The following is a 21,507-nucleotide window of genomic DNA, read 5'->3' on the forward strand; positions in this document are numbered from 1 at the left end:
AATCGTCAACATACATATTTTCAGTTAGCATGGAAAATACGTTCGGATACTGTAACTTGTATTTGTCAGCGTGTACATTAAGAGTTGCTCTGAGAAGAAACGGACTAGATGTTGCTCCAAAAATTACCCTTGTCATACGAAGAGCCTTTATTTTGGTTCCATTTAATTCACCATCGTTCCATAGAAACTTGACTGCGTTTCTGTCTTCATCAGCAAAAGAAATCTGCAAGAATGCTTGTTCGATGTCAGCTGTAAACGCAATTCGATTTTGACGGAACTTAAGGAGCAATTCCAGTATGTCTGGACACATCTTAGGACCTGAATGTAAACAGTCATTTAATGACAAACAATTCTCCGCATGTGACGAAGCGTCAAAAACCACACGGAGTTTTGTAGTTTCCTTGTTTTCTCTTATAACGGCTTGATGCGGCATAAAATACGTTTTTGGTCCAATTTCAATGTTAGTCTCTTCGGCGATTCCTTCTTTTAAGTACCTATCAATTACTTCGCGATATCTGTCATAGAAATGTTGATTATTCTGAAATCTACGACTTAAACTCTTAAATCTAATTTTAGCAATCTCCAGATTATCTCCTAGCTCATTTGAATTATGATTCCAAGGAAGGCGCACCATATAACGATTGTTTTCAAATTTCACAGATTTTTTGAAATTATCGAAAATTAATTATCTTCTAATTCGAGTTCCTTATCCGAATCATAATTTATCCCCATAGAATCGAGCTTCCAGAGATTCTTCAGCAAACTAGACAGTGATTTGTTCTGTGTATCTTTATTATTATGAACCACAACCTTCATTGTATTCACATTACTTTGTGAAATTCCATAAGCCCTTTCGGTTCCACTAATGGTCCAACCCAATTTTGTTTCAACCGCTACTAAGGAATTAGACAGTCTGTGAACCTTACCCGTAACTATCTTCGAATAAAAATCCGCTCCTATCAACAAAGAAATTTTCGGCGGTTTATTCCCTGGTCCCCACTCATCGGAAAGTTGTATGCCCTGTTTTTTAATAAGATTAACTATTTCATTTCTAGGGGAATGAATATGTGATCCATTAATGACAGGAATAACCCAGGCAGCATGCATTCGTAAATTGCACGAGAAAAATACATGCAATTTACGAATGGCCTTTCGTATAAAAAACGTTCAAGTTGAACGTAAAAATATCATAAAAAGTGTCCAGTGGCAATTACTAAATATTTACGTATATTTTTACGTTATACTATACGTAACTTTTACGTAAAATTTAGGTATATTTACGCGAGAGACTACTGTTCATTCGCAACTTTTACGTATAATATACGTAAATTTCAGGGATTTACGTATATTTTTAGTAAAAATTTACGTATATTTATCGCATATACGTAAATCTCAATTTTTTGCTTCACGTATGCGTATATATTTAGTAAAAATTTACGTAAATTTCCCCGATTTTTTACTGTATATATTAGGTAAAAATTAAGGTAGATATTCCCCGTATTTTACGGTACAAAAACGTATATATTTGATAGAAATTAACGTATATATTTCCCGTATTTTTACGGTACAAAAACGTATATATTTGATAGTAATTGACCTAAATCTTCCCTATGTTTTTTTTGCATATGCAAATGACTGGTAAAAATTTAATCCGATGTATTCTCCACTTTACTGTGTATAAATGCACATTTTTTGGTAAAAAATTTGCATAAATCTCCAATTGCCTTTTTCATAAAATGTACTTATTTTAATCTCATATTTTTTATATAAATCTATGCAAAAACTTTCTGTATGCTATGATTAAAAGGTAAAATAATTTTTATATCAAATTCTTACATATCTGCCTTTCAGTTATGTACAGCAATATGGAATATATATAACTGGAAAATTTAAATGCACTAGTAAATGCAAAAAAAAAAAAAAAAAAAAAAAAAAAATAAAAAAAAAATAAAATAAAATAAAATAAATAAATAAATAAATAAATTTCTATTAAAAAATTACGTAACACTTAAAGGCTGAAAATGACTTTTAATATTTCATTTCAAAGTGGCTAGAAAATATGGAATAAATTTCGTAAACATCAAGTCTGTGTTTTAAATCAATTAATGCTATTGTTCATTTGCATTTTTGTTTACTAAATTCATTTCATAAATTTAAATTTAGTAAAAAACTGTAGCAAACAGTTGTTTACTAAATAACACTTTAAATAAATTATTTGCTTTTCCGAAGGACATTTTCTTATGCCATGTAAATGAACGATAGCATTAATTGATTTAAAACAGAACTCAGGTTTACAAAATTTAATGCATATTTTGTAGTCACTTTGAAATGAAATATTAAAAGTGATTTTCAGCCTTTAAGTGTTACGTAATTTTTTAATAGAAATTAATTTTTTTGCATTTAAATTTTCCAGTTATAATTCCATATTGCTGCTAAAAGGTGGATATGTAAAAATTTGATATTAAATTAATTTTATCTTTTAATCATAATATGCAGAACATTTTTGCATAGATTTATATAAAAAATAAGATTAAAATAAGCACATTTTACGAAAAATGCAGTAAATAGGTAATTAGAGATTTATGCAAATTTTTTACCAAAAATGTGCACTTATACACAGTAAAGAGAAGACATCGGTCTAAATTTTTACCAAAGTCATTCATATATGCAAAGAAAACATAGGGAAGATTTAGGTCAATTATTATCAAATACATAAGTTTTTGTACCGTAAATTACAGGGAATATCTACGTTAATTTCTATCTAAAGTACAATATAGTTAATTAACAAATTCAGTAAACGAATGTAGCACAAAAGAAATCATACATTTAGATTATTTGGATGAGTGTGCTAAATTTTAAAATTGTTAAATATAGGCCAGGAAATTGTAGAAAACTTACCTTTTCCAATAGTTTACCAAGTTGACTTTGTTATTTTCCTTGAAGATTAATGTTTAATGTCACAAATATTTCATTCATATCTTCAGATAATACACAAATATATACATATTTATTTATTAAAGTTCAGTTTATCCTAAACATGTTAAAGAAAATATTAATTTGCATGCAAGTTAATCGAGTAACTTCTGTTTTAATTACACACATAATTATGATATGTAAAAATTTTACATTTATGAGTCAATCTTGCAATGTATTGTAATCTATTATTGTTGTCTCTCTCAGTTTAAAATCTTATAAATATATTAGATCAGTACTAAAAGTTCACCTCTACAAAAGAAATGCTTTATTGAGGTATTTTTAAAAAGTTCCCTTTTACAATGTAACTGTTTATTTCATAAATAAGTACATAAAATTATGCAAATTCAAAATTACCTAAATATGTTCTTTATTTTATCTTATATACCAGATAAAATTTTAAAAAGTTAATTTGTTTAGGAATATTGAAGTTTTTAAATATTTATCTCATGTGACTTTTTCTATAACATCATTATAAATGTACATGTTGATGTGGACATACCAATTATTTTTTTTTCATCAAATAGCTTTATGGTATTAAATGATTTAAAAAGAGGCAACTGGACAAAAGAAAGCAATTAGAAGTTGGCTAATTTTTTATTAATTTGTTGTCAAATGCTGTGCATTTTAGATTATGCTCATATGATAACAACGAGTTATTTAAATTATAAAATTATGAACATATCCCACATAAATTAACAAGTATAAAATTTCAAGTTGTTTGAAGTATTATGAACTGTAATAGTTGCAAAATACACATGAAATTAATTTAAGAATTAGGTTTATTTTACAGGTATTCGAAAACTGCAATTACTGTTAAACAATAAAAACTAACATTAAATCTGAAGAGCATATTTTTTTCAATAATAAAATTCAACATAGACTTCATGCAGCTTCGCCATATTTGTTCTATAGTTCGCTGTCTTTAATATCCTGCTCAATTTTTGTAAAAGTGAATTCTTTGTCACCCAATGTTTTGAGAACAGCTCCTAAACAAGAAAAAGAAAAATTTGTAATAATTTCACACTTCAGATGTTTTCAGTTTTTAAATATAGTTGAAGTATTAAAAGATGCATATAAAATGCATTGAGTATTTCATATTTAAAAATTTACATTTCAGTAATTAAAAATTTAATTTCATACTATCACACAGTAAGCTTCAATTATATACCTTACACAATGCCTATAATTTCAAGTAAAAAATACTTAAGATTTGTTTAGAACTGCAAGGTTGAGAAAGTCTTTAATGGCTATGTTTGTATTTAAGTACATGAGAAAAAACTTAATTTTGTATTAATTATATTGCATTAGCCTTTTCAATTTTACTCCTACATATAGCAAAGAATATTCGCTTTCTTACAGATAACTTTTTCTTAAATAAAGAGTAAGCAGAAAACTAATCACAACACTATATACATATAACAAAATACTTCATAAACATATACATGTCATTAACATACGTATATGCATTAACAGGCTATGTTACACATTTCAATAAACCAGAAACCAATACACAATCAAAAGTATTATCAATAAATTCCTCCAAAGTCAGAGTAAAAATCTTTAATTATGATAACAATGGCATCTCAGTTTGCAATATAAAATATTTCAAGTCTACATTCATGTGCATTCTAAGCAAACAGAAAGCTGAATAACAATAAAATTATAAATACCATAAAAAAGTTAAGAGTCACATAGAATGATAGCAAGACTAAATGAAGTCTTCCTTCAAAAATCAATTTAAATTAAAAAATTTGCCTTCCTGTTTAATATCTCAAAATAGGGTTACTGCTTTCACTAACTAAATTTCCTGTCTTTGCAAAATAAAAATTGTCACTTCTGTTGCAGGAAATATTTGCTGCAAACTTTGTATGCAAATAATCCAGTGAAAAAATTTTAATTGTGGCTTGAATATTTTCTTTATTAAATAAATGAAAAATTGCCACATAATATTAATTTATGAGCCACATGAAGCTTTTTACCTCTACCATATCATGCAGCTATTTTAAAATATATACTCTCATATAAAAGCCACGGAATTTTTTTACTAATATTAATATAGTATAAATCATTAATAAATCTTCTAAAAACAGCCCCAAAATTTCTGAATTTGATACCCAAAACATAATTCTACGTAACTGTTAATGTATGCACATACTTAAAATGAATTATACACACAAAAACTTAACATATTAACTTTAATAAATTCTTAATTAGCAGGATGACTCAATTAAGGCAAAATATGAAAGAAATCTACCTGATGGAATATTTGCAAAAGATATATTTAAAAAAAGCTAATATTTTTTACCTTACACATGGCAGAAATTGAGTAAACTGTATGCAGCTGGATTATTTATTAGGAATAGAAGTTAGATTAAAGTACCAAAGTCACACTAGGGCTTTAACCATTTGGGTTCAAAGAAGCATCTCAATTTAAAAAAGCTAATAGAATTTTATAACTTTTACAATCTAGTACAAATATTAGACACATAAACACTAAATGCCATTATTTACTTGCATATTTTCCTTCTTTGTGTACTTTACTCCTTAATTTTTCAGGATATGATTTAGAAACAGAGTTATGGTAAAAATGTATACTGGTAAAAAAAATATTGCTGAAACTGATAAGTCCTTTGAATTATATACTATAGTGCAAAGAGGGATGGAATATGTGACTAAATATGATAAATCAGATTACAATAACATTAAACAAATAACATGAAAAACTGAAAAAAGAAATTTTATTTGAAATTATTTTTTAACTCATGGAAAGACAGACAGTATTTCCAACTTATTAAATTCAATTATATTTTACCTTCGTCGAACCAATATTGGTAAGAGAGTTGTATTTAAAATCGGTGCTAAGCTAAAGTTGCTTTCTTGCCTAATTTTATACTATTGAAAATACCGGTAATTGTCAAAGTTATTCGTACTCAATATGTGTAAGATTATTAATGAGCTGCCAAACCACAGTTAACCATCTAATATACTACATTCAACGTTATTATTATTATTATTATTTTTTGAATGTCAGGTTTTCATTATTTCTGCGAATATATCTGTAACAGGACATAAAGATTGAGTTAATGTAGAATAGAAAATTACCTTGCAAGTTAGCACCTTTACCTTAGTGGCAGTACTTCATTCTCTAGAAAAAACATTTTAAATTATTATACTTAAACAAAAAATTCATATTTGTTACAGCAAAACATCATTAACACAATAAACCAGAGTTGAATGCAAATCTAGTTTAACTCCATTCTTGAAAACTAGTTTATTACTTTCAATTTAAAAATAATAAAAAGGTACGTATTATGATGACTACCTACATATCTCGCCTAAACTGGCAATCCTTGTAGGTTATACAGGTTAACCCTAACATAGGTTATAGAGGGCACTAAGATAGAGAGTATTAATCCCACACTAGGGACTCTAACATTTGGTAGGAACAGTTTGAAAAGTTAAACAGATATTTATAATGAACCAATGCAAAACAAAAACAATAGTTCTTTAGGGACAAAGCCCCTTTGGACTAAATACGAGTAAATTAACAACTTTTAGCTATTTTTTCTTCTTGTAAAAAATAGACATACAGAATATTTTTAGAAAATAACAGTACTTTAAGCATGCATTTTCCACATATTTAACACAATAATTCATTCTAGCTCTGTTGCAATACTGGCAAAGGTACTCCTCTGTTATTAGGACGGGATTCAGAAATGTACAATGAAACCTCGAGATACGAGGAAAGTATGAGCGAAATACGAGCATTAATTCGAGTAACGAGCCAGGCTGTTGGTATGGGTGGCGCCATTTCCCTATCCGGCTCAACTCGGGGAATCCCCTCGTCAGATCACTCAGTGTTCCTTTACATACGTGTTTGTGCACTTGTAAGTTAATTGTTTTGACATTTAACGTGAAAATAATTATTTCAAGATGCCTCGCAAGAAGATTGTTGCCTCTGATAGTGCTGCAAAGAAAAATAAAGAGGCCATGGCCGTCGATATCTAGAAAGAAATCATAGATAAACATAAGCATGGTGACAGAATTGGCGAAGACTTGCGGCCCTTCAACATCGAAAATCTATACTATTCTGATGAAGCAGGAAGAAATTAAGAAACCTGATGTAACCAAAGGAATTATCGTTGCTTCCAAGCACCATAAAAATACTCCTACATGTTGAGAAGCTGTTGTTGGTGTGGATTAATGAGAAGGAGTTAAAATGTTGGTAACAAAGTTAAACTATTGCTATATTATTTACCAGTGTTATTTATTAGGAAAAATTGACTTGATATTAAAATGTTGATATTTTTTGGGGTGTGGAACAGGTTACCTGAATTTCCATTATTTTCAATGGGGAAGCTTGTTTCTAGATACAAGAAATTCGCTATACCAGTTGAATGCTGGAACGAATTAAACTCGTATCTTGGGGTTCCGCTGTAGATATGTAAGCATGTGTATATGCATGTATGCACATATATGTGTATAAGTATACACATACATACATAAAGAATATACACATGCACACACGAGCACCTACATTTAAAAATGCATGCATATAAACACACATTTCTGAATCTGGTCCTGATAACAGAAGAATACCTACATGAATCATAGGATTTACATTAATCAGTTTTATTAGAATTCTTAAATGCAGAGGATTTACATTAATCAGTTTTATTAGAATTCTTAAATGCAGAGGATTTACATTAATCAGTTTTATTAGAATTTTTAAATGCAGAGGATTTACATTAATCAGTTTTATTAGAATTTTTAAATGCAGAGGATTTACATTAATCAGTTTTATTAGAATTTTTAAATGCAGAGGATTTACATTAATCAGTTTTATTAGAATTTTTAAATGCAGAGGATTTACATTAATCAGTTTTATTAGAATTTTTAAATGCAGAGGATTTACATTAATCAGTTTTATTAGAATTTTTAAATGCAGAGGATTTACATTAATCAGTTTTATTAGAATTTTTAAATGCAGAGGATTTACATTAATCAGTTTTATTAGAATTTTTAAATGCAGAGGATTTACATTAATCAGTTTTATTAGAATTTTTAAATGCAGAGGATTTACATTAATCAGTTTTATTAGAATTCTTAAATGAAATCTTCACTATCTGAAAATTCAGTTTCATTTCCAGCTGAAACTGTATCAGGACAATCTCATTTATATTATTTCCCTCTAACAACTGAACATTTTGAAAACCTTTTCTATTCCATGGAAAACTAATGCTACATTAAACATACATTTTCTAAATCTGAAAATTTTAAGTTAGAAACTGTAATCATTCTTAAAAAAGTTTGATTTATGCAGATGTTAGATCAATAAAATTACTTTCCTGTGAAAAAGTAATATGGCATTGAACAACACGATTTTACGCATCAAGATATACTGAGTGAAAATTCCTGAAATGTTTTATTTCTTGGTATCTCTGCAAGAATTGTATAAATAAGACTACCTCCCTTTTAAAAAAAAATGTTTAGTAAATACTATGAAGAAAATTGGTTACATTATTTACAGTTCATAATTAATAGAAAATAAATCATTTCTTAGCTTATCAGAATTTATTTTTATCACATTCATAAACAGTACTAATTTAAACAAACATACCATTATGATTTCAATAACTATGAAATAGAAAATCCAAATCTGCATCTTTGATGGTTTAGTAGATTGGACGTCTCGTTTACTACAATTCAGCAGGGTGCTGACTCCCCAGACTGTAATATATATATACACAATTAATTTACAAGGGAAAAAGCAACAAGAATATAAACAATTTCTTGGTTTTATATAAGCATTTCTGCACATTTACAATTTTAATTTTTTTAACTATCTAGTTATATCAAAATACATGATTTAGTAAAATATAATTCAAATAATTTATGGTATTTTAGATCAAATACTAATTTTTCAATAAATTTTTTCATGCAAATCTAATAATTAACATAACTATCAAGTTTTGACTTCGAAAATTATGTTTAGAAAAACTTGAAGCTGCAGTAAATAGTAATAAATTTATTCAAAACTGAAAGTAAAGCATTCTTACTTTATTTTCTTTCTTTAACTATGGCAGATCTTTTAAAACAACAAAATCAAACAAACAAAAAAGAATTGCATTCATGAAAGGACTTAGGACTTACTTATTATTCATGAAAGGATATATTTCAGTAACTACAAGTGCATAAAAATTCAGTATATATATAAAAAAAAATGAACACAGATTTGGAACAAAGTACCTGTGTTTCTATGGCATAAAATTTCCTTTTTTAATAGCACAATATCTTAGAGTTAAAGATTATATATTAAAGCAAATTTATAAAACTAAATTCAAAAATAAGAAATTAAATTATTTTTAGGGAAAACCCTGGGTTTTCTTCCGGAGAAGATCCGTTGGCGGCGAAGCGTATTTACTCGCCAAGCTCGTCAACGGCTAATCGGCCATGAGTTTAGCGGTGTACAGTTACGTTACAAGATATTTAAAAAGGTTAACCGTAATACAAACTGTAAACTGAAAATCGTTAATAGCAATGAAAGGACTAGATATTATGTTCCCATAGATCCCCTAACTCCATATTCCCTCTGTCTTGCAGTATGCCATTTCCTGTTTGTAATAAAAAACAGCCTGTTAACGAATTTCCGCGAAATGCGTTGATCGTAATTGACTGTTCATTAGCTATTTTGGTGATACATACATGTCTTCTCCATTTAAAACAGAACCAGATCATATTTGCAGATCACAGCAAATAATGAGTCTTTCATGGCAAAGTTATCAATTTGTTGAAAAATAACTTAATGAAATTCATATCTTTCTTTAAATATGCTTTAAGAATATAAAATTAGAAAATATTCCTGTTTTTAACAGTGCAGTTTCTTGGGAAATTGTCAAAACACAAGAAAAACAAAAAGGCACTTTTACTACTTGTACCTTCATTACATAATTTCAAAATGCTTTCCAAAGTATGAGTGAAAATAAATTCTCATCACATAAATGAAATAAACAATGTTTTCATTGAAATATAAACTATTGCAACTGTTTGACTAGGTAAAAAATAAAGTTTGTATAGGAATAAATTATATTCTGCTCTGACTTACTTATGCATGCATAAATAAGTGTGTGCTTATGTGTGCATGTGTCATAAAATAAAAACTAACATATCCACTATTTTGATTAACAATCATGCTAACCTCAGAAACAGTAAGGGCAGAATTTAACTTTTTTGCATGTAACTCTAACAAGCATACTATGATTCATTACTTTCCAACTGATGTTCTGTGACTGAATTCTGGTAGTTTGATTTAGGTCCTAATCTAAAAAAAGACAGCTAATTGCATGGGTGTTTTCACGGTGCTTCAATATGTTACAGGAATGCAAAGCCAAAAATCCCTTATAAAGTTCTCCTCAAAGGCACACCTTCTCTTACGCAGATATTTTTTGCATGCTTTGACATAATTAAAACACACCAAACCAAACGGATACATGCCACCAGCAATTTTAAACTCAAAATATTCCTTAACTAACCCTCAAACCCTAACCTGATTTCGGTTATTGTTATTGGAGAGCTATGCTGAGTGATCAATGAATAAGAAAAAAATTTCATTGAAAAATCATGTAGGAATAGTTTTGTATAAATTATCATGTAAGTGTAATATTGCATATATTTATTATATGATTACTTAATTTTTTTGTTATTAATTATTTTTATTAGCCTGAAAAAGAAACCTGCATTTTGAGTTTAAACACAGATTTCAATGCAATTCAAATGTAACTAGAAATTTTCAGCATGCCTTGCAATATAAACTATGAAGCCGTGAGACCACATTTGCAACTTGAAGTAATTTAGTTACAGTCTAACAATCACTTAAAGCAGTTGTTTCTCAGTGTTCCAAAATTACAGTTGTTCAAATCATTATATAACTACATATACATGGGAATAACAAAAGTAGTAAAATTTATCACAGATCTGCACACGTTGGTCGACTCTTTTCTTTTGACGATATTCTTAGCACATGCTAAGAACATGATGCTGTTACAAAATGCTGGTTATCAAAATTAATCTCCAAAATAGATAACTTATTTATTTTGATAATTTCAAAATATTTTTCTATTCAACTACATAGAGATAATCAAATGAAGAAAATTCCCAAAGCCTGTGGAAACTATCCAACATTACAAAAAAAATCATAAAACAACAGTCTCCTATTCAACTTATATAAACAAAGTAATTGTTCAACTTTACACAATCTTAAACAAGTCTTTTAACTGAAGACTAACTTTATATCTCTGGTCAGTGCAAAGTTTTGTAAATGCGTATATTACAAATATTTTCAATAACACATTAAAAACACTTAAAAATAAATAGCAATGTCTCCGTAAAATAATGAAACAAACATGAATGCCAAAGTGAAGACTAGATGTCATGCCATAGTCATTTGAAATAAATTGTATTGACACACATTTCACTTTGGAAAGAAGAAAGTCCATCTCTAAAAAGATGTTTGGAAAATTATAAGAAATGATCAGCAAATTTACCTTAAAATGGACGTAAATCAATCTTTATACAGTACTGCATTTTAGAATATCCAAAATGAGAATGAAAAAAGCAATATTTTCATTGATTTTTAGGAAATAGCATATGCTGTTGACAAATTCATATGTAAACTAGGATAATTCTAGTTCCAGGATATCGCTGAAATTATTTCTCCTTAAAACAGATGTGGGAAAAAACCAGCACTTGCAGCTATCTAGACCTTTCATCAGGCCTGATGAAATTAAACGCAGCAACATCATTTTTTTCTGAATGATGCATTCAGGTGTATGAGAATGAGTAAAAATAATATAACTATAAAAAGGTGAAGACACATACAAAAAGGAGTGACACAAACAGTAAGAAACACACTAGTGCAAAATTTAACAGTACCAAATCCTGAAAATGAATCATTAGGCACGTACACAAAAGAACAACACATTGAAAATCACATTTACTACACAGACGCTATTTATAAAATTTTATATAGGTGAAGAAAGTACGACTATTAAACACTGAAAATATAAAATATTCACTTACTTTCTTCAAATAATTAGTAATTTCGATGGATTCAGTCACAAACGCCAATCCACGAACAAACAGTATTCTTTGCGACTTTACCATTCTTTTCGACCGCCATTGCCGAGTGCTGACTTCACAAATATCCCGCCACAACCGGAAGTAGAAAGTGTCTGCTTTGCCATTGGTCAGTGAACAAGAATTGCAACGCTTTTTTTTTTTCTTTATAATTAAACATATTAAGAAAGCCTCTAAATTAGCATATGAAATAAACTTACTTTTGCATTATATAAATTTATATTCACAGCATCTCTGTATTAAGGTAATAATTAAATTTTTCTACGAAAAATAGAAATGTCTGTGTATGCGCATGCTCAGTGTATAATCGTAAATCCGGTTAATTTTTATAAGTTAGCGTAAAATTAACTATGCAAATTTTGAGTTCATTTAACTGGACCCTTGTACTTATTCTGTAGATCTCCATATTAAGAATGTCTTTAACTGTTTCAGGAAAAATATAAAATATAATATAATTATTTTTTACATTATTTATTAATTTTTTCCTCATATAAAAATTATTAAAATCGCTATATCATTTTTTCCGTACATTAAACAAAATTAAAAAAAAATTAGCCTCATATGATTTTTATAACAAAGCTTAAAGGTACTGAAATTTATGTAAAATATCAGGATTCAGCTTGCAATTTCGTAGAGTTATTATTATTATTATTAAATAAAAATATTAGTATATCTTTGATTATAATTAATGATCCTTTGGTCTACATTAAACTATTGTTCAAGAAGTTAAACGTTTTCGATCATCATCTTCTGCTGTATTTATTATTCTTTTCTTCGACATGAAAGATTTGCTAGTCTTATTCCAATTTAATTGCCCACATTTGCTAAATAAAATAAGGCGAGTATTGTACCAAACTCAGTAAGTACACAAATTTAATATACAGCTTATTCCAGTTAAATGGGTAATAGGATTTTCATAAATGAAATTAAATTGTGTAAATTAATGTAAGTGTTGATATGAATAATAATAACAAATTTGATATACGAAAATAAATAAGTTATTTTGAAGATGTTTGAATTAAGAAAATATAATTTTTTGCAAAAATGCACGTAAAGATTTAGCTTACATGTTAAAATTTATAGAAAAAATTTAGCCTCATATATGAATGCCCCTTTTTTCATGTTCGTGGACAAAGAAAACAAAGTGAAATGCCAGAAATACACTAAATATTTTGAATTAATAAACTTCATTTTCAATCTTTTTAGACTTCGTATAATATCCGTAAAAGTGACGAATGAAATATACCATAAAGGCGGTAGTTTCTTTCAGAACATTCGAATTCGTATAATATGCGTAAAAGTGACGAATAAAATATACCATCATGGTGGTAGTTTTATCAGTACATTCGGATTCGTATAATTTTCGTAAAAATAACGTGTGGAAAATAACAATCAAGAGTCAACAGTAACTTCAGCCTTTTTCATTCGTATAAATTTCGTAAAAGTAACGTGCAAAAAATACCATACCCTTATTTCACCAAAATTATACGTATATTTTTGGAGACGTGCTGCCTGGGAATTAAAGTTTCTATTTTGATTTCATATCGATACTTCGAATTACGCAAAATGAGCCTGGTTTTTTTAACATTCGGCGCTTCAGAAGTCGTGCAACCGAAAGAGAATATTTTTATTTTTTCTTCTCCAATAACGGGAAGTTTTAATTTCTTACAGATGTTCTCTCTAATAAATGTTCGCTGCGATCCTAAATCAAATAACAAGCGAACGCTTTGCTGGTGCCAATTGCCTGTGTTTATAATTTCAGCTCGTGCTGTCAGAAGAAATGAGTTATTTGCTGTTGCGCAATCGGAAACAGAAGAGACTACTGCCCCTTGGACGGGACTCTTGTCTGACGCATTCGATTCGTCAGAATGTATCAATGTATGATGTCGCCGATCGCAAATACCACAAGTTAGTTTCGATTTGCACATACTAGCTAAATGGCGTCCTTTGAAGCACCTGAAACAAAAACCCCTTCGCCTTAACGCATCCTTTTTCTCTGGCACAGTTTTTTGACATGATTCTGACGTATGAGTTTCAGAACAGAATAAACAGCTATTAGATAGTGATGCGTTTAACGCTGCCGCTGAAGGAATTCTACCCCTATTATAATCCCGATTTCTTTCGCTGTCTCGAAAACGTTCTCCAAACTGCCGCTTATTTTCAAAATGGGATTTCTTTTCAGTGACTTCAGAATCTGTTGGCTTAAATAAAAATCCTGTACGTTCTCGACTTTCTATTTCTTTCCTTAGAAAATGGAGCAAATTCGTAATTTTTGTCTGATTATCATCTTCATATTTCCTATTAAATTTTAATGCTAAATCATTCGGAATCACCTTTATTAATATCGGATACAATAAGGTACAATTAATATCGGATACAATACGAATCCGGTAAAATATTACACGATTCTAATCCTCTAATTTGTACTTCACAACGATCATATAATTTTCGAAGTGCTGTCACATCGCAAGACGTTTTAACCGGAGTCAGAGTTAATAAATTGTTCATATGGGTATCGATTATGAGTTCTTTGCGTCCGAACCGATCTTTTAATATTTTCACAGCCTTTTCGTAATTCTCTGCTGTTAACGTCAACCCTTGTATTGCAGTTTCTGCATCGGAAGTAAGAATTGACTTTAAATAGTTAAATTTATCTACTGCATGCAGACTTTCGTTTTCGTGTACAGCTGTCTCAAATCGTGCCCAAAACCCGGGCCAACTGCACACGTCCTTTCCCGAAAATGTTTCCAGGGCCAATTTCGGGAGTTTAATTTTGTTTTGCGATTCAGTGACATTTCCACATGAAGTAGAATTAGCGCTATGTGGATTAGTATCTAAATATCTTTTTGCGCGTAATTTCCAAACAATAATTTTACTTTTATACTCTTCTCTAGACATTATTTCATCTTCTAAATTTGTTACATCAATTAAAGTTTCAATACCATTATCCGCTAAGATTAGTTCTTCTTCTTTACTAATTAACTGAGCAACCGTTTCTTCAATTACATTTTTATCCCCCTCATTAGCAATTTCTGTTTCTATCTTATTTATTAGCCTCGTAACTACTGCTCTTATAGCAGATCGTTTCTTTTTTAATTTTTCTAAATCCATGTTTTTGCTTAAGCAAATCTATTAAATTTCAGTTCAAATTCAACCCAATGGCCCCACGTTATGGCGCCACAATATTATTATTTTATATTCTTTATCTTACTTCTAACTAATTAATCAAGGTAAAACAAAACTGCTTACCTTGTTCCAATGGGTTCGGCCAGGGCCAATGGGCTGAAGTTCTTCTGTGCTGTGCATCTGCAAAATCTTGAGAGGGATAATCCATAAATGATAAACTTTCTTAACGCAAACATATTTAATGAAGACGCAAACGGTTACAGAATATTTACATAACGGAAGGTTTAAATGTTCGCACGACGCAGCGCGCGACTTCTCAGTTCTGAGTTCTCGTGATCTCTAGCGAGAGTTCATAGTTCGAGATGACGTCACTCAGCCATCGGATCTCAGCAAGAGTTGAGTTGCAACAGCCAGCTCTTAATAATTTCTATTTGAAAAGTTATTCTATAGGAGAAATAACTGGATTAGTATTACTGAATAGTGAGTATTTCTAAATTAAGTCAACCTTGATAAAACAGTTATGAATATTTGACTAATATTTGTTCATTTTCGAAAAGTATTTTATTTCATGAGAGAAATTTTAATATTTTATTTATCTGTATTATTACACCTCATATTAACAACTATTTTATAAAATTTTGCTTTTATAAAAGACTTTATACAGACATTAGGCTATTTTGAAGCAGGAGACATGAAAAATGACCAATGCCCTCGCCGGTACTTGAACCCTGGACGTCTCGAATGTGCACCGAGCGTGCTGACCACACCACGAAGGCATGCTAAAAAGGCGGAAGAAATACCATTAGTACCGGTTTTCGGTTAGTGAAAAACAGTCATAAACTGTTATCACTTTCATGCAGCAAGGTAAAAATCGGAAATGTGATTCAGCCATTTTTTTAACAAAGTTTGCATAACATTTTAGCTAATTATTGTATCATATACGGATTTCTGCACACTGTTTGATTACCAGCGAATGAATATTTAATATAGGAAATATGTGGCAGTCATAGCAACGACGCATTCTTTATCTCTGCCTTTAACAGCAAAAAGGCTAAGTTTTAACCTCAAACAGGGTCACGCAAACATCAAGATTGTATATACAGCAATCTTGCAGATACGGCTGACGATAAAATATCAATAGCTAAACCAAACTTTTTTTTCCTACATCGCAACCTTGTTTTGCATCTCCTATTATGCTCAAAATATCTCCGTCATTGCCACTGCCTTTACCACGTTTTATGTACTCGCTCATTTTCCATACATTTACTCGTATTTTGAAAACCCCACCCTGCCCTCCGAAAAATATATTTTGAAAGGATACTTAAAGTAGATCAGTATGTCAGAGGTACGTTATGTACAGGACATTTAAGAAAAAATAGTGTATTTTTATTAAAATATACTTAATGAATTTAATGAATTTTAATTTACTCATTAAAGGCATTAATTCGCGCTCCAGGTGTCACGTAATATCGCATTATGTTTAGTGACCGTGGTGTGCTTGCATTTCTTTTATACAAACTAGTAAGGTCTTGCCCTATAGATGTTATCTGCTTCGCATTTCATGTCCTTTCTTTAATTTTCTATATCTTATGTTTGTTGCCGCATACTTTGAGAAAGCTTTTGACTTAAATAAATGGTTTCGGATGAGAAACGTATGGGTATTTTGCACGAATCTGCAACCAAAACTTTAGGAGCTGCTCTTGCTTAAATTTAGATTTTAACGTTGAATCTGTTGCTATGCTGAAAAGTAGTTCCCTTTCCTTCAGGGCAAGCCTACTGATCTATTCTGATATTTAAATGGATTTTTTAGTTCATATGTACTAGTCAATTAGTGAGAATGGTTTATATTTTTCTGTATTTCGAATTTTTATTTTGATTCATGGACCACAGTTTGAAGATCACTGCTATAAGCATTTCAAATAAACTAGACTAAAATAAGCAAATAGTTCTACTGCAAGTTTAACAAATGAGGAATAATTCGAGTAAATGCTGCTTTAGCATCATTTAGTAGAGCGTAGGTTAAATCATAAATTTGCATGTATGTGAAGTTCACATGGCATATGTTTGGTTCGCTTGAAATGACGCAAATGCGTTTTCAAAAAATAAGCAGTAACTGTATACATATTACACTGAAATTATTTTAATATTTGAAGAGAAGTCAGCAGCAGGTTTCTGATTTTCTTATCTTGCCAAACGCTTTGAAACTTTTTGTAATACACATAATGCATGCCCTGCTATTCCTTGAAGTTTGGCAAATAAAGATCCAAATTAGAATGTTGTAAAATAAAATTTATGCCATATGCTTTTTTGTAGTTAATCTGCTAATTCATGCTTGTGTAACGAAACAGAGTTTTTATGCTCGACAGAAGAACCTGTTGCCGGTTTTAGCTACTATATATTTGTATGATATTTTTCAGAGTAACATACGCAACTTCAAGACTTTTCCATGATCATGTCTGATATTTAATCAATATCTCTATGCTCACATTATTTTCCCTAAATATCATAATATATGACCTATTGACATTCAATCGATTAGCAGGATTTCATATTATTTTTATGAACATAAAAGTATCAGAAATACGTTTTAAATGCGCATTTGAAGCCACTGTCTTTGTAGCTTTCTAGATCAAACTTTTACTTTGGCAAGGTTCTGATTAGGAGCAAAATATGCATTGGATCATATCTCTATTTTGTTAAGAGAGATCCAGGTTAGGATATGAATCCGTATTGTACGTAGAAGCAAATAGGCAAGATATGACCTCATTAGTGATACCAAAACTCCAACAACAAAAAAGATAATTCAGTCTAAAACTTTAGATTATAGTTTAATACCCCAAAGGATTGACCACCAAAACGATTTTAAAACGTTAAAAAAGTTGCGTGGAAAGTATAAAATAATTTAAAAAAATGTTAATTCATTTCAACCTGAAGTAATTCATTTAACACCTAAACTGTTTAAAGTTAAACGACCATACGCCGCCTGCCAGTTTAAGAATGATCGTTTCATAAAATTAAAGTCTACTTATACTTAAAATGAGCAATACAAGCTAGCAGAATGTAGAAGAAAAATGGTAGAACAAAACTGATATGGCATTAAAGTAAACCTCACACAATCTGGTGCACATATTTAATAAAGAAAAGTTTTATTTTTAAAAATGTACCTGTGCACGATTTTACTGTGTGATGTTGGCTGTAAATATTTCTCTTAAGTGACATGCCAATACCTTATATTTTGTCTGGTTAGCAAATAGCACTTAACTGTTTAAATGCTATCTTAATTTTATTTTAATGCTATGTTACAAGGTAATTGTTAGCTCACCATAAAATTTTAGTTTTAGAATTTTCAAAATGCGTGTGTAGATTTTTATATTCATTCAAATTTCATGAGAAGCAAATGTCAGTTTTGATGAATCCCCTATTGTATGCAGCCTTCAAAATTCAATATTTTTGATTTTAGAAACTTTATAATAGTTTGCTACTTAATAAAACTTTTAATATTAATCAGTTTCTGTAATTTTACTGAACCTACTGTAGCATATATACTACTTCAAAAAATGAAAATATCAAGTGCAGTAAAATACATCATTCAAATATTTCTGGTATAAACCTTTTTGTTTTCTATGTGTTTCTTATATTCTTATAACAATGTAATGCAATATGTATTATTGAAATCGAAACAAAATGTGTTTCTCTCAAACGGATATGAGTGTGCAATATTAAACATACTTTTACTGCTACTAATTTTATTAACTAGAAATCATAATGAAAGAACTCAACAACTGACGCACTTAAGATATTAAACGCAAACAAAAGGAAACCAGGTAGACGAAAACAGCTGTGTAAACCACTATGCTATGAATCAGATTCTTTTGTAACTCAAGAGCACCTCTGGATTCGTTTGACTCTTTTCAGAGTATATAATTGAAAAATTATATTTTATCTTTTGGTTTCTTCACTTAAAATACCTGTAAAAATAAAAAGATAACAATATTACACAGTAGCCTAATTTTGTCAAGAAATTTCCAGCTGTAAACTGTGTGAGTACAGTTTTGGTTTTAAATCATATTTAAAGAGATTTGTTGGTATCTTTTTTAAAAAGGAATAATTAATCCATGTTTTTGAACCTGTTTATATTGTTCTAGTTATTTTTATTCATTTCTTTTATTATTTGAATCTTGAACTTAATTTTAGACTGTTTTATGACAGACCAAGCTTACTTACTTTTACATATATTTTGGTGCATATGTTTTAATTTGCATCAACATCTTTCGTATTCTTTCAATAGCCATTACGAAATATTAAGCTAAGCGACATATATTTCTTTTATCGTTTCTCAGAGATGCTAAATAAATTTGAAAGATATTTGATATTTCGGTATGAGTAAAGCAGACCAAAAGTCTCATATAAGTCCCATACTCTAATTACGTTTTAAAACAGCTTAATATTTTTATAGATTTTCTCTTGTACCAGAAAATTTAAACTGTTTGCAAGTCAGTCTAATTTTTGGACGCTCTGTTTCTCTGCTAGCTACGATTATAAATATTAAAATTGTAATACTGACACGAATTAAATTTTGACTGTGTCGCATTCTATTCTATTATATATTATGTATGAAACAGTAATCAGTTTATTTCTAGGACATAACTATAACCATTATTTCTCAAATAAAGGAAGAAGTAATATATATGTGAGTACGATGACTTAAATATTGCTGCAATGTTTTCGCCTTTGTTAAAAAGAGTGTATTTTGAACTAACTGAGCTTTCGGTTGAGGATAAAAGTAAGCAAATTATTACAGAAAAAAGCAAAAGTACATGTTATAAATGATTTCCCTTCCGGGTCCAACAACTCATTATGGCCAAGATTACGAAAAACGTCTGTCTTTGGCCAGGATTTTGACAAGCACTTAGAAGACTTTTCTACTAGTACGTGCCAAAGATTTGATTGAGAATACACTCAGAAAATTATTCTACTGCCCTGTCACCACCATTTCGTGGGGAATTTTGAACTCTTTTCGAGAGTTTGATTTGCAAACTTTCTTCGAGAACTATCGCACTTTTAAGATAGCCTCTGAATTAGCCTACAGTCTTTGTACTTATAATTCATGCTTCGGATTCGAACCCGGCTCCTATGGTATACCAGAGGACACAGCATATAAGATTGAAGATACATGTATGCATATTTCTAGTGACTTATTTTAAGTTGATAAATAAATAGCCAGATGTAATAAACTTTAATGCGAAGTGTTCTATTTTAATTTACAACATAGCATTTACGTTTTTAAATGCATGTTTCATAGTTTCCTTTTTGCATTTATAACCTCAAAAGAGAAAAGTTTCCTCTTGCAGCAGAAACACCTTATTATCACGGTAACACTCCAAATTTCTTACTTTCATTGTATTTCTTAAATGCCTTAGTAGATTCTTGTTGCAGGATAAAAAGGTAACATTATTAGAAGAAATGTAGAGCAAAAAAGAAACTGTCTTCTGATATTCCTTTTTGAACATAGTTTTATGACACCTTTTATTATTTTTCTGAGGTCTTAAGGATTTTAGAAGAAATTGGACAATTCAGTCTAAGCGTTTGCAATATTATCCTTACAAACTCTGAATTAGTCGTATGATAAAAATACTCCTTCTTTCTAAAACGTCCGAAAAGTCTGAAAATATTCAAGTGAAAAATTTGAACGCATACTTTCAAGAAATCTTTCCATTAAACTATTTAATATAAATGCGACGTATAACACTTTGCTTGTTGCTGAAAAACAGTGAGATTCTCATGAAAACTGGATTTTAAATGTTTTTCTATTTCAGTCCTGTCTTAAGAAATTCCAACCCCGAAAAATATTGCATAGGGTAATTTTTGATATCATAATGAATACTTTAATAATTTGCGTGATTACAAAAAACGCAGAGATTTTTATAAAGTACAAATTATATTTAGCCTGTATATAAAAGCGAAATTTTAAATTCATTTACATTTTTAATTTACTGATTCCTACTTTCTGTTGTAGCTCCTATATCCAGCCCGTTATTTATTAATATTTCATTATATTGCAAGTAGTGTACAAGAAAATCCAAATCATAGATTTAAATTTATTTAACTAGAGACGTATGTATTAAAATATAAGTAAATAAATATTTTTACATTTCTAATCTTATACAATTTGTTAAGAATCAATTAGATCAGTTTCGCAACAGTGAGTAATTTTAATTTCCTTTGCTAGACATTGTTTTTAGACATAGACTGCAAGACGTTTTTATCTAG

General features: G+C 29.6%; 1 protein-coding gene and 1 long non-coding RNA gene across 3 annotated transcripts in view; one reads left to right on the forward strand and one right to left on the reverse strand.

The window, feature by feature from the left end:
• Positions 1-21,507, forward strand: part of LOC118197587 (somatostatin receptor type 2-like) — a 378,592-nt gene that overhangs the window by 204,996 nt on the left and 152,089 nt on the right. The gene's annotated exons all lie outside the window — the stretch shown is intronic.
• On the reverse strand, positions 3,552-12,494 carry LOC118185733 (uncharacterized). The gene is made up of 4 exons (XR_004757637.2): positions 12,055-12,494; positions 8,597-8,706; positions 6,079-6,121; positions 3,552-3,962 (listed from the first exon to the last, which is right to left on the reverse strand). It is a non-coding gene; the product is annotated as an uncharacterized LOC118185733 (long non-coding RNA).

The sequence above is a fragment of the Stegodyphus dumicola genome, chromosome 4 (assembly GCF_044657685.1).
Source record: "Stegodyphus dumicola isolate Sdum_Otavi_A_Nest chromosome 4, ASM4465768v1".
Lineage (NCBI taxonomy): Eukaryota > Metazoa > Arthropoda > Arachnida > Araneae > Eresidae > Stegodyphus > Stegodyphus dumicola.